A 12,671-nucleotide genomic window follows, 5' to 3' on the forward strand; every position below is an offset into this window, starting at 1 on the left:
AAACATAATCTATAGCAACATTATGTACACAAGTTCGACAAGAGTCCATGCTTTTCACGTTGCGCATAAGCGTCGCGTGGTTGCATCCTTTAAACTGAAAGTTCAGGTAACACGAGGCAGCATGTTTGCCGAATATCCAGCTCTTTCTCACTGAAACAGTATAGCTCACGCGCAAGAGAGCTTAAGCTTTCTAAGCCCAACATTCCTCTTCCTCTAACCTGAGGACACGTTGTCCATCGAGGCGCGGTCTGAAACTACTGACACCTATGTGCCGCCATTACCTTCGACAATAACGGCCAGGTCGTGCGCGGGCGATGGCATGGCGCACACTTCGCTCAAGTCGTCCGAAGCCCTGGCGTCTCCACAACCTGGTTGCGGCAGCAGAAGCGGTGGCGCACTCCGGCGCTTGCCGGCCGTAAGGTGCATTTTCAACGTCGGCCCTTTGACGTTCATGTAACTCCGTGCTGTAGCCGTATCATTCACATGACTATCGCCGCCGTGGCCTAGTATGGGCATCATTTCGATTCCGGCCCTCGCGATGGCGCCGCCGATGGGGACGGTGGTGTTGGTGATGGCAATCTTGGCGTAGTGCCCGAGCCCGTCTGAATGCTGGCTCGGCTCGTGTTGATGAAGTTTTTGTCGTCAGACTTCATGTTCAGGTAATCCGGGTTTGGACTATTGTTTCCCATGGCGAGGTAGTCGTTCTTCGTGGTATGGTTCGCATCGGCGTAGGGGTCGTTCAAGACCATGTAGTACTGCACATGAAAGGATTTGGCTTATAATCTGGAGCCGGCGAAAAAATGAGTGCGAAGTGTTAAAGCACGACCTGGGTTAATTTTGATTTAGTTGCGACTTCTTCCTGCTCTTAATATTCGGCTTGCTACAATTCTCTTAAATGGTATCACAACGCATAGCTACGTATGCCGGAATCTTATATAAACACTCGCATGCATCAGTTCTAGCCAATTAAGCAGGCTATGCAGATGTTAGTTGCTTTACGTTAGTGATTTGTCAGCTTGGTGCGGAATGAAAGTTAGAAAACTGTAAGGGATCCTTAAGCGCCTATGCTTGAGGGGCATCACGCGATAGCGTTAATGAGTAAATGTCCTTATATCCGAAATTGCTCATTCTCTACTTTACATTCATAGATCAATGAGAGTCCTCATACCACCCCGAGTGCAGTGGTGCACCGGTAAATTGCGCCACTTCCCCGGCAGGTTCAAACGCAGCTGCCGGTGGGGGCTTGTAAGACACAGCTTGCTCTTCCCGAGAAACCTCTCGCGACCAATTTCTAATATACTGCCACCTGCCAAGGTGGGAAGCTCAGTCGCAATTCAGTGGGCAAGGCCTGATGGCCCACCTGCCACCCAGGCGGCCCACGTAGACTGCTTTTCTGGGGGTTATTTACTCGTGCCGACGACGACGTCGGGTTTTCCACTGAATCAGACCCTTAACTCTTTCGAGTTAATGTAGAATGAAGGGCTTTTGTGCTTTTTACATTCAGTGAACAACTGTCTTCGCTCAGCTAAGTCGACGAGATGCGTTTTATTTACGTGCGATACGCGTAAATGTGAATGAGAACAGGTATTCATTGCAAGTTGACCTACATCTCGCACTCCGGCCTGAAGAAGGTCGCCGAGGCGAGTTACCAAAGTTGAAAGTCCGGCCGCTCCTTTGGCTCTGCCTGCAGCAGCTCTGCATCATCTCGTACCTGCGTGCAAAAGAAAATGACGTATTAAGCTACAACATATGGGCAAGAAAGCCTTTGCAGCATTTAGCGCATCTGACAGTATGTTGGTGCTTACACGTCGTCGGGTGCGTATTCGGGCTTTTCCATCCGGTAGCCGTTCTTAAGCCTCTTATAGAAGGACTCGTCGATGACAACTCCAGGATAAGCATTTCTTCCCAAGGAGAACATCTCCCACAGCAGCACTCCATATGACCACCTGTGAATAGGACGACAGGTCGTTCCTATGTCCTTGATTTAATAACAATCGCAGGCAAGTAAGACAATTTATTATTACTGCGAGACCGTGCTCAGCTATATTTTCAGCAGTTGGTCTTTCTGCTTTGTTTTCCACGGGCACTGATGCGCCCTCAAAAATGTTGAAATTCAAGCGGTCAGACATAATAATGCACAATGTGAGCCTCGATCCATTGTTCATAAGCGTGCACATTGCCTCAGCAGTACGGTTTGCCCTTGAAATGCGTTGTGTTTCAGCGTGGCGGTAAATGTTGAGCTACTATTACAGCACTGGACTCGCTCTGGCAAATATTTTTATAGCAGGCCTGCTGTGATCACATCAAGAACACATGTGGTCCATACCAAAAAGAGGCGTATAGCACCAAGTGCAGGCTTAATCCTCGTCACCATCATCATCAGTACAGCTAAGTTCACTGCATGCCAAAGGCATCTTTGATTTACCTCCAACTCATCCTTCCTTGCCCCAGTACTCGAAAAATGATTTGGATAATCATGACAGCTTACTTGACTGCTGGAAGCAAGAAGTACCTGTCTTATGCTGACGGACTCATTCTGAATAAAGCAGGACTTTTACTATGTTTTCGGATCGTGAAGCAATCAGAAACGTACACGTCGCTTTTTGTCGTGAAGACTCTTTCCATAATTGACTCAATAGCGGTCCATTTCACGTGTAGAAGGCCCGGAAGAAAGAAAGAAGGCAGTGCTGCTAGATTCCTGTAAGAGAATGATCATGTAGAACGAGCCTATTTTAATACATATACATACAGTCGACAGCGCTCTCTCACAACACTATCTCGGGTCGCCATCAGGTGCATTTTGTCAGCAAAAAATCGAATATGAATTTCCATACAGTTATGAAGCCTGAAATGCACACAGGCCTCACTAATACCCTTTCCAGCCAAGCATACCTAGCCATGCAAACAATGCAAGAAATTAAGTTGATCAGTATTTGATTCCAAAACACTTAGCATGCCAATTTTGTTGCCACTGGCTTTCATACTGCCAATCCTCCGGCGTGCGTAGTTTGGACCACAGGGTCGCATGCATCCCTGTGCTGCCGTTTACGTGAAGCTTCAAAACGACTGCAATTTCTCAGATGTGCGCAACAAAAGAATGTGAGGCCAAATGACGAGAGTGTCAGCTGATAGCGACATAGTAGTAACAAATGGGGCCGAAAATGGCGCACAAGTTATTACCAACGCTGTGCTGGTCTCTAAGAAGAGTTAGTGAAACTATAAACTATATTATAGTAGCGATAACCGAACCGAATGCAATAGTTTACTAACATGATCCTGTGTTATAATCGCTCATAATATGGCCCTAGGACTTAACTATCGATAAAATATCCTACGTAGCCTCTAGAGCTGCAAAAAAGCAACTATTTCTTAATGGCATTATCCTACACATAAATATGCAGATATGTTCTTTCGAAGCACATGACTATTCCGTCAGTGTCATGAAAGAAAGTTTATAAACTGTGCAGTTTGGGAGCATATTTCAGTGCAATAGTAAAATTTTGTGTCCACCGAGCTACCCAGCACAATGAACCGACTATATTGCCGCACAATTTCAGCAACCACACAACGACAGATACTGAGCGTGAGCAGAATACCGAAGTGAGGTACAGTTTAACCTCGTTACAACGAAGTTGAATTGGCCCGATTGTTACTTCGTTATAGGCGTAGCTTCGTTATAGCCCATTTTGACCTATCGTCGAAGGGGAATTGTCATACTTTCATTACAACGATTATTTCGTTATAAATCTTTCAGTTTTAACGTGGTTCCAGTGCACTTCTATTTGTACAGAGATCTGTACTCAGTTATTACTGTTATGTGGCCACATAAAATACGTTACTGCAGTGAGCTCCACTTTCAAAAACCGCCAAAGGAGGCCTTCCCACCAATGCCATTAGGCTACTGTCATGACGTGGTTGTCAACCGTTTTGTACCTGATAACTACCTGCGATGCCACCCCAGCAGGCATAAGGCAGTTTACCACAGAGCTGACTCCGTCCGTTGGAAAGCTACGTATGGAAGACATTAGCCGCTTCATTCTGCAAATGTATCTGACTATAACTCGACCTGCGTTTAGCTACTCTGATGCTACACAAATTTTCCTGAAACGAAAAATTGTTCGCAGAAATACTTATTTTAAATAGCATCAAATTTCCAGCGATCCAGCTACACTGTCTCAACTCTCGTACTGCGATTTCGTCAACTCAGCTTTGATTGACGGCGAACAGAACGCATTGAGGAATGGCTGAAAATAGCGAACTTACGTCTCCCTTCTTGACGTAGTTGGAGTACTTGTAACAGTCCTTGGCGAGCCCAAAATCGCAGATTTTCACGACGTTCTTTTCACTCAACAGGTCGTTTCTCTCCGCCAAGTCTCTGTGAATTAACTGCAAGAAAAACAAAAAGAAGCAAGTCTTTTTGTGTCGGCGAGTCATGACAATACAAAGAGCAGAGATTTCGGTTGCGCCAAGATAAACTACTATCTTAAAGACGTGCTCAGCGTTAGTTTTGTTTTATTTTGCAGCTTTCGCTGCCGTTTATACTCTCCAAATAATGCAGCGCTCATTTTTTATTTCCTCACGTTCTTGAATCAAAGACATGTACTACATTTGCGCCCAAATATATTTGCTTTGATGTGTGGGTCTGGTCTAAAGCATGCTAAAGCATAGTCCTTTTGTTTTTAAATTAACCCTGTGTTAGGAGACATTTTGATTACTTCAGTCCATCGGCCACTTCTTGTGTATTTGCATAAATAAACTCAACAATGAAGCTATCGCAAAAGATCTAAAATAGGAAACTGTTTAGAGAGGAGCTAGACTCAGCTGAAGTAGGTTCGCTCTGCGCTTGTTCGATATTAAAAGACGCCGTAGTTTTCTCTGCGTTGCTTTCCCCACAAAGTTGCTAAAGAGGCCTACAGTACGCCAAACTAACGGTACACATGAGAAACAGAACTCATGTAATACAATGCTGACACAATAATGTCAACAAAAGCTTAGGCACAGGCTTCCAAACTCAGCCGCTAATGTGACGCACGAATCAGCAGATGCGTTCAGTAGTTTGTAATCGAATGTTTATGCTTTCGCTTTTAAAAATAACCATGAACGCATAGATTCTTTTTCGCGCTTGATGCCGCCATAAGCTGAACCCCTTGTCCAGCAAAAGTTCATAAACACCGCTCCCCACAGCGTCCGGTTGGCTGAAGTAATCCGCAGTGTAACATGCAGGTCTCGTTTTACCGAATTTCCGACCGCTGTAGCTGCACGTTCGCGGAGATGACGCGCAAAAACAATCGTTTTGCTGAAATTTTTGTCAGATGTGTTGTGAACGCGTAGAAATGCTCAAAATCGTTTGGTGGAGGAAAACTCGGCCTACGACGCTTTTTTAGAGCTCCGTGGACGCCGATACACGCAGCTATTCGCACACGAGCGCATTATATGACAGACCGGATCGAAACCGCTAAGCAACTCGACACCCGACAACATGAGAACGAAGGGGCGAGTCGCTAATGGTCCGTTTTTGCGTACGACTAACTTTACGTAATCAGCGTATATAGTGTCACAGCAAACACTTAATGCACGGGAACTTATGGGCACCAGGAGTACGAGCATAACTGTGCAGCAATAATGAGTCTCCCGGGCTTCATCCCCGTTGTACCGATTGACCATCACGGCTTTGTGCGCTCTGTGCAATGTGCAAATAACGGACTGCGACTGCCACTCGTATGATCGCATGGTTGGCTTCTGATAGATGTCGCTTCGCCCTCAGAAACCATTGGGCTCTTTGGCACTTGGGGTGAGCCCATGTCATCATATTGAAAGGAAGACAACATAGCGCTGCTGCCTCTTGCCATCATCCTCAATGCAAGAGAGAAGGAGTAAGATACGTGAAATGTGTGTAGGAGGCGTACTGCGCGCATACATATACCATACTGAAGGCAAGGTCGGCGGCGCTAATGCGAGAAACATATACTGTACCGCATGTGCGTCGACAAGTGACACAGACGCCGACTCAGTAAATCACAAATGATAAGTAGGACCAATCTGTGTTCGACAGGTTTCAATGTCGGCATAACTGGTGCACAGATTTATAGATTTAACAGAATTTGAATTTTTGCTCAATTTTTTTCTGCATCTCTTTCTCTCAAATAACATCTTCAATTCAGGAGGTCCTAGATATAGCTTTCACTGGCTCCCGTGATTAGTAGAAAATTTTGCTTCGACCAATCACGAAGCGCTCGCGCCCAAGGGAAGTTTTTATAGGAACCGAATTGCGCCCGCGCGTACCTTCCTGGAGACGAGGTACTCCATTCCGCGGGCGCACTGGAAGGCGAAGCATAGCAGGTTGCAAGTGGTGAGCGCCGCGTTCCTCGGGAGCTCCGTGGTCTTGCAGAGGGGATCCACTCATGAGCGGCGCGTAATTGCCACTCTCGGGCAGGAATCCGTCCGTGGTGGTTCCGCTCTTCGACACCAGAGAGCTGAACTCGTTCCCGTGGCTTGAAGGGCTCGCACTCATCGCCAGGTCCGCGTCCTTGAGCTTCGTCGCATGCTGCTGCCGCTATTGGCTGTGAGTGATCATGCAGAGCCAGTTACTCAAACAGTACATGTAATGTACAGTCGGAATCAGTATGAAGGTGGTGGCTTTAGATTTAAACGACTTCGTTTAAATGCTGGGTGAGAGTGCGTGAGGGAAAAAACGCGGGTTAATGACATCCTAGTCGAAATCAAAAGGAAGAAATGGGCTTCGGCCGGGCATGTAATGCGAAACCAAGATAACCGCTGGTTCTTAAGGGTAACGTAGTGGGATTCCAAGAGAAGGGAAGCGTAGCAGGGTGACGCAGAAAGATATGTTGGTTAATGAGAATAAGGAGTTTTTGGGCACACGGTGGGCGCAGCTGGCAAAAAACAGGGCTAATTTGAGAGGCATGGGAGAGGCAATTGATTGGTTTATGGTTTATGGGGTTTAACGTCCGAAAGGGACTGAGGTTATGTGGGACGCCGTGGTGAAGGGCTCCGGAAATTTCGACCATCTGGGGTTCTTTTACGTGCACTGACATCGCACAGCACACAGGCCTCTAGAATTTTGCCTACATCGAAATTCGACCGCCGCGGCCGGGATCGAACCCGCATCATTCGGGTCAGTAGCCGAGCGCCAAGGAGATGCATTTGCCTTGCAGTGGGCGTATTCAGGCAGCTGCTGCTTATGATGATGATGATGATTAAATTCTCTACAACAGTCATCATTCGCAAGATGGACGAAAAAAATCACAGCTGGCCTGTTGGTCCCTCTAATTTTCACCATCACTTGTGTCCGAAAGCGAGTGAGCGTTGGACGCGCTACACAAAAATAACTCGTCTCGTTCGCCCCACGCGGAAGTCACCTCCATCATTTTGACGTTTACAATAGGTAGGCATAATATGCAGTAACAATACTGTCAATGGTCAACACGGGACAGCCCGCATTACAACTATGTTCAAGAGAGTAATTATCTGGTAGAGTCGACATGAAAGTGCCGTTCGGCTACTCAACGGTAGCTGTGCTGCATCATTTTAAATATCTCTGATTGACGATAAATTGGATTCCAACGGGCAAATACTCCTTTAAAGAGGACTACTTCCGCCGAAGAAATTATCCTGTCCACGTTGGACGGCTTATACTTTAGGCCGGTTCTCCAGAGCACACCATATATATATATATATATATATGGTGTGCTCTGGATATATTCTTTTTACAAAAGATTATCAGGAATTTTAACGCGACAGCGTTAAGGACCCCGTGTCGCAGAAAAGTCGGCGGCGTCGGCGGCGTCGGCCGTGAGCGAAAATTCCAGGAGTAATAATAAATAAACAAGAGTAGGAAATTGGTCTAGTTGGGGAATTGAACGAGGGCCTCTGAAGTGCGAGACAAGCACGCTAAGCACTCCGCCACACCAGCTCGATGGTTTGGAGTGAACAAAGGCGCGTCTAGTGACCACGGTGTTATCTTAGAAGGATGCTTTAATGCTTTGAACGTTAAAACATTCACCGTGTACAATAAGCAGCCAAAAATTAGCAGCCTGTGCGCGCAGTGCGCACAAAGTAAATCCGGTCTGCTTAATCACACTGCTCCGACCCACAGCGCAACCCTCCCAAGTAGACGGGGTTCTAAATCGCAAAGGCAGCAAAAGCCGACCGGAAGCCGGGTGACGCCGACGTCGGTGACTTTGGGCTGTAGCATATGTCCGGATCCACTCTGCCCGTCTCGGAGTTCATCTGGTTGATGAAGCGCTCGCGGTGCCTCAGCAGGTAGTGCCGAAGGTTTCCGAATTTGCAGTATTCCACGATCACGATCTTTTCACCTGCATGCAGCAGAACAGATGCTGTTGGAATTGAGCATATCAGCGCACTTATGAACGCACTAATGTCGACCTGAGCATTGGCAATGCGCTCTTCCTCGTTTTGTCACCGGTTCCACCTTTTGTGCTGAATAGCTGCTGGGCATTAAACTAATAACACACAAGCAGCGCTAATTCGGAAGGGACAATCGAGACATCCACAGCACTGACTTTCAACCAGTTCACGCAGGTTCAATGCTAGAGGCTTGTGATGGCTTCTTTGCTGCCCCTTGTTCACGTCGAATTTAAGATTGTCCATTGCTCTATGAGCTACCAACAAGCTAATTGGGAAATTTTAGCCGATGAAATTTACACTTCATAATCAGGCTGCGGAAAATTTCCCCCGTCGTTCTTGCTAACTAGTTCAAGCGCGCACACTACAGTTGTAGACAAAAGCAGCAGTGAACCTTACCCTTGGCTGCGTTCTTCGTGACAGCGCCGGGGATATTCAAAATGTTCAAGTGCCGACCGAGATAAATGAGGATCATTAGCTGCGCCATCAACGCCTTGCGCTGAGACATGTCGGCTCCTTCTGAGGAACGCAAGAAAGTTAGCAAAACAAACGCGAGGTATATTAAAGACTATCGCCTTACTTTTCACACTGGCACGTAGTGGCTCACCTTTGAGCATTTTCACAGCAACCGTAAGCGACTATCCGTTGGGTTCATGACCAATGGCTTCCACCTTGACAACACGACCGAAAGCACCCTGTCCAAAGGTTCTGCCTGTACGTGAAAAAGGAGGCTATGCTAGACTGCCTTGGCAAAACAACACAATTTACCTTCTTTCGCCGCCAACTCAATGGCTATAGTTAACAAATTGTATTCTACGGTTTTCTGTTGCGACTTCAGCGCCGAATAATTCGCATAGGCCAGGGAATTATCGGGCGCACCAGTTCTGAATTCAGGTCAGCTGGAAGTGGCTCTCTTCGCTTCCGATGGAGCACTTAAACGACGGCACTCCATAGGGAAAGAACCTACCCGCTCTTCGCGTAATTGACAGTGTGAAGTTGCGCGCGGTTATTCTTAAGGTTGCATTAACCATGGCGGAGTTCTCGTTATTGTTATGATTAAAAATATGTGGTGCGTTCTTGGTTCGACGGCATATTTAAAACAGCATTTGCGGATGAAGATAGCAATAAGAGAAGAAGTTATAATCAACGTGGTGTACTTATGCCGTCTATCAAGTTCCCCGCCCGCTTTGCAGCAGGCGTTTCTTTTTCCCATTACTCTAAGCTTTTCCGATGGCCCGTGAAACTGGAGGCGACGAGTGTTCGCGTCAGAATATCGTATGTGTGCTGTGTGCGTACCCAGCTTGAGGCGATCCCTGGGGAAGTCCCAGTGCTGGTTGTACGGCAGCAACTCCACCTGCTCACACAGCGGCAGGTCTGGGTTGAACATGTCCACCTGACTCTCGTCGAAGAGGGCTTTGTTCAATAACTCTATCTCCTTCTCTTCTTTCTGCGTGATTCTAAAAAAAACGTGTGCACAGCGCAAGCACTCATTCATCACTCGCTGCACACTCGTCGAGGGCATACTCAACTGTTTTAACTGCGTGGTATTTCTTGCAGAAGAAGAACAAGGTGACGAGGATGTAAATGCCGAATACCGTGAGCCCGACGCTCATCCAAGTGATTTGAGCTTCTCATGTCATGCGCCAGTACTCCTGAAACAAGCATAAACAGTTAATCATATATATTAATATTCTGCACTGACAACGCTGTCTGTCAGGTACACTGTCCTGATATCACGGCGACGCAGAGCTCACCTATTGCCACAAAGCAACGCTGAGTAAAAGAAGGCACTCTATCACCAAGCTCACTTAACCGAAAGCCGAGAAAACTTCAAGTTATTTTTGAGGAGCACGGCTCGTTATGTAAAATGCCCACAATATTTTGTGGCAATAAATACGACAACTTGAAGTTTGCCCTAGCTTTACGCCTTACCCTTTTCATAATGAAACGAAGCCCGTGGATTCGAGCAAATGAGTCCAGAGAAGCCTCGTCGAGCATACGCACCACTGGCGGCGTAGATGGTGATGTTTGCGTAGGTGGCCCCGGCCCTGTTCTCGGCCCGGCACTGGTAGAAGCCGCTGTCCTGGGGTGTCACCTCTTCCTTGATGAGCCTGGGGCCAGTCATGTTGAGCGGCTTGCCGTCCTTGAATCACGAGGTGGTGAGTTCCGGCAGGCCGTTCTGAGCAGTACAGAAGGATGTACGACCCGGCGCTCACGACGTCGTTCCGCAGGTTGGTGTTCGCGTTCTACTCGGGAGGACGCATGTCTGCGTTGTGGTGAGCAAATAATCCATAAGACGTCCATTGAAGTGTTCTCAGACTCTATAATGCCGCGGCGGGTGCTGTACTCGTTCGGTATGAATGTTCGAATCAACCCGCAAATGTGTAAGGCCTCTCTCTGCTCCTTATTGTATGTGAAAATGTTTTTCTGCCGCCTTATAAATGATGGACCAGTGGTTTCTGATCATCAAAGCGCAAAGATGTGCGCAAAGTGAAAATTGTGACTCGTTCAAAGAAATGAGGAAATTAACAGACGATCAGCGCGATTCACGCGGCAGAGTATGCGTCAGCATTAGTGCTCCCACGGACAGTGAAGCCGCGGCCGCAGGCGAGCTCAGACCGTGCTTAGGTGACACAGCCCCTCTGCTCGCTGAACACCCGCCCGGTAGCTGATGCCAAATTAATCATAAAAATTAGAAATCCGTATACCGTCTAGGAAAGCCAGAAAAATTTTGAGCACCGACCCTCGAGCACTGCAAACTAGCAGGAAGATCAGACACCCCGTTATACCTCGCACAGTGATGTTGACGAAATGGATGTGTCGATGTGTGTTCTCTCCGCGGGTGGCGCCGATGCACTCGTAGCGGCCGGACTGATTGCGCCCGATAGGGTTGAAGTACAGAGTAAGGTTTTTGGAGAATGCCGTCGACGACCTATTAATCTGCAGAGCATCTGCATCAGCACGAACATACGTTAAGGCACAAAACACGGTCTAGTTTTCTATTTCTCTACGTTGCAAATTTTACTGACGCACGCAGTTAGTCGCGCAAGCATATGTAAGCAGCAATGAATATGAAAGATCAAGATCTTAAATATCATAAAGTAATGCATGAACTTCCCATGAATTTTTTTTCTTTCTTCACCGAGAGGCATAAACAGAAGTTGCTGGAAATAGAGCTGAGTACTCAGAACTAAGTACCTGCGATGGCAGGAGCTCCCGGCGGTGGGTCTTGTGCGGCCCAAGTTGCTCTTCCCGAGCGACCAATCTTTAACTTAACTGCCACTTGCCACGGTGCGCAGTTTGCTCACTATCCGTAGGGCAGGTTATGAGGAGGACGCCACAAGGTCGCGTGATCCATGTGGCCCACCTACCTTCAAGGTTGCTCTCTGGGCCCTACCTGCCACAGTCAATATTGTGATTTTTGGCTCACAACGCCGACATCATTTCTCTGGGGTCAGGCCTTCATCTTTTTGTTTATTTATTTTCTGCAGCGAAATGCATTTGTACAACCTATTTGGTTACATACTATTTGGCTTCCCCACCGCAGCGGTGGCCAAGTGGTTTAGCATCCAACTCGCATGAAGGAGGTGTGGGGTTCGATCTCCAGTGCCACCGGATATCCACCAATGGGCACAAGCTCTCCCTTAGTCTCGCGTTGGACTTATTTAGGGGGAAATGCTTGGGAAATGGTCTTTTACCCCATCTTGAGAAGTCAAAAATTCCTTGTGCCATGGCGCTCTTTGGCCATAGACGCCCTTGCACCATAAAAATCTATAACCATTATAATATATGGTTTCCCTGCTTTCAGCTGTTATCAAGTCCATCTTGTGCGCAGAGGTGAGGACTTTCCGTTGTCTGCTTACCACTCGGGCTGAGGCTGAAGTAGTGTAGGGGGCCTTTCGCTTTTCACCGCCAGGTCAGATTCTCGTACTTGAACTGGTTGGCCAGGCAACTCAGGCTCACTTTGTCCTGATCCATCTGTATTACGTCCGAAGAGAAGATCTCTAAGCCGTTCTTGACATCTCCATGACGTTGGAGCACGAAACTGTCATCGGCCCGACGTTCACTTCCAAATTAAGCTGAATGTGCACCATTGCAAACACTGGAAACCGAAAAATCAAAGCCTGTACTAAATTACAGCGTTTCTTGTGTGTGTATGCAATTCTTGAAAATATGCGTTTTGGTATGGTATACATTTCAACACGTAATAACGAACGTCCCAGATTCTCACGTATTTATATATTTCCTTGATTCCTACAGTTGCTATTGTTTTTGAATCCCTTTCTTTT

At 47.2% G+C, this 12,671-nt stretch overlaps 1 pseudogene; it reads right to left on the reverse strand.

Moving 5' to 3' along the window:
* Window positions 1–264: 264 nt before the first annotated feature.
* LOC144108623 (vascular endothelial growth factor receptor 1-like) overlaps window positions 265–12,671 on the reverse strand; it is a 49,573-nt pseudogene continuing 37,166 nt past the window's right edge.

This window comes from Amblyomma americanum, chromosome 10 (assembly GCF_052857255.1).
Source record: "Amblyomma americanum isolate KBUSLIRL-KWMA chromosome 10, ASM5285725v1, whole genome shotgun sequence".
NCBI classification, from domain to species: domain Eukaryota; kingdom Metazoa; phylum Arthropoda; class Arachnida; order Ixodida; family Ixodidae; genus Amblyomma; species Amblyomma americanum.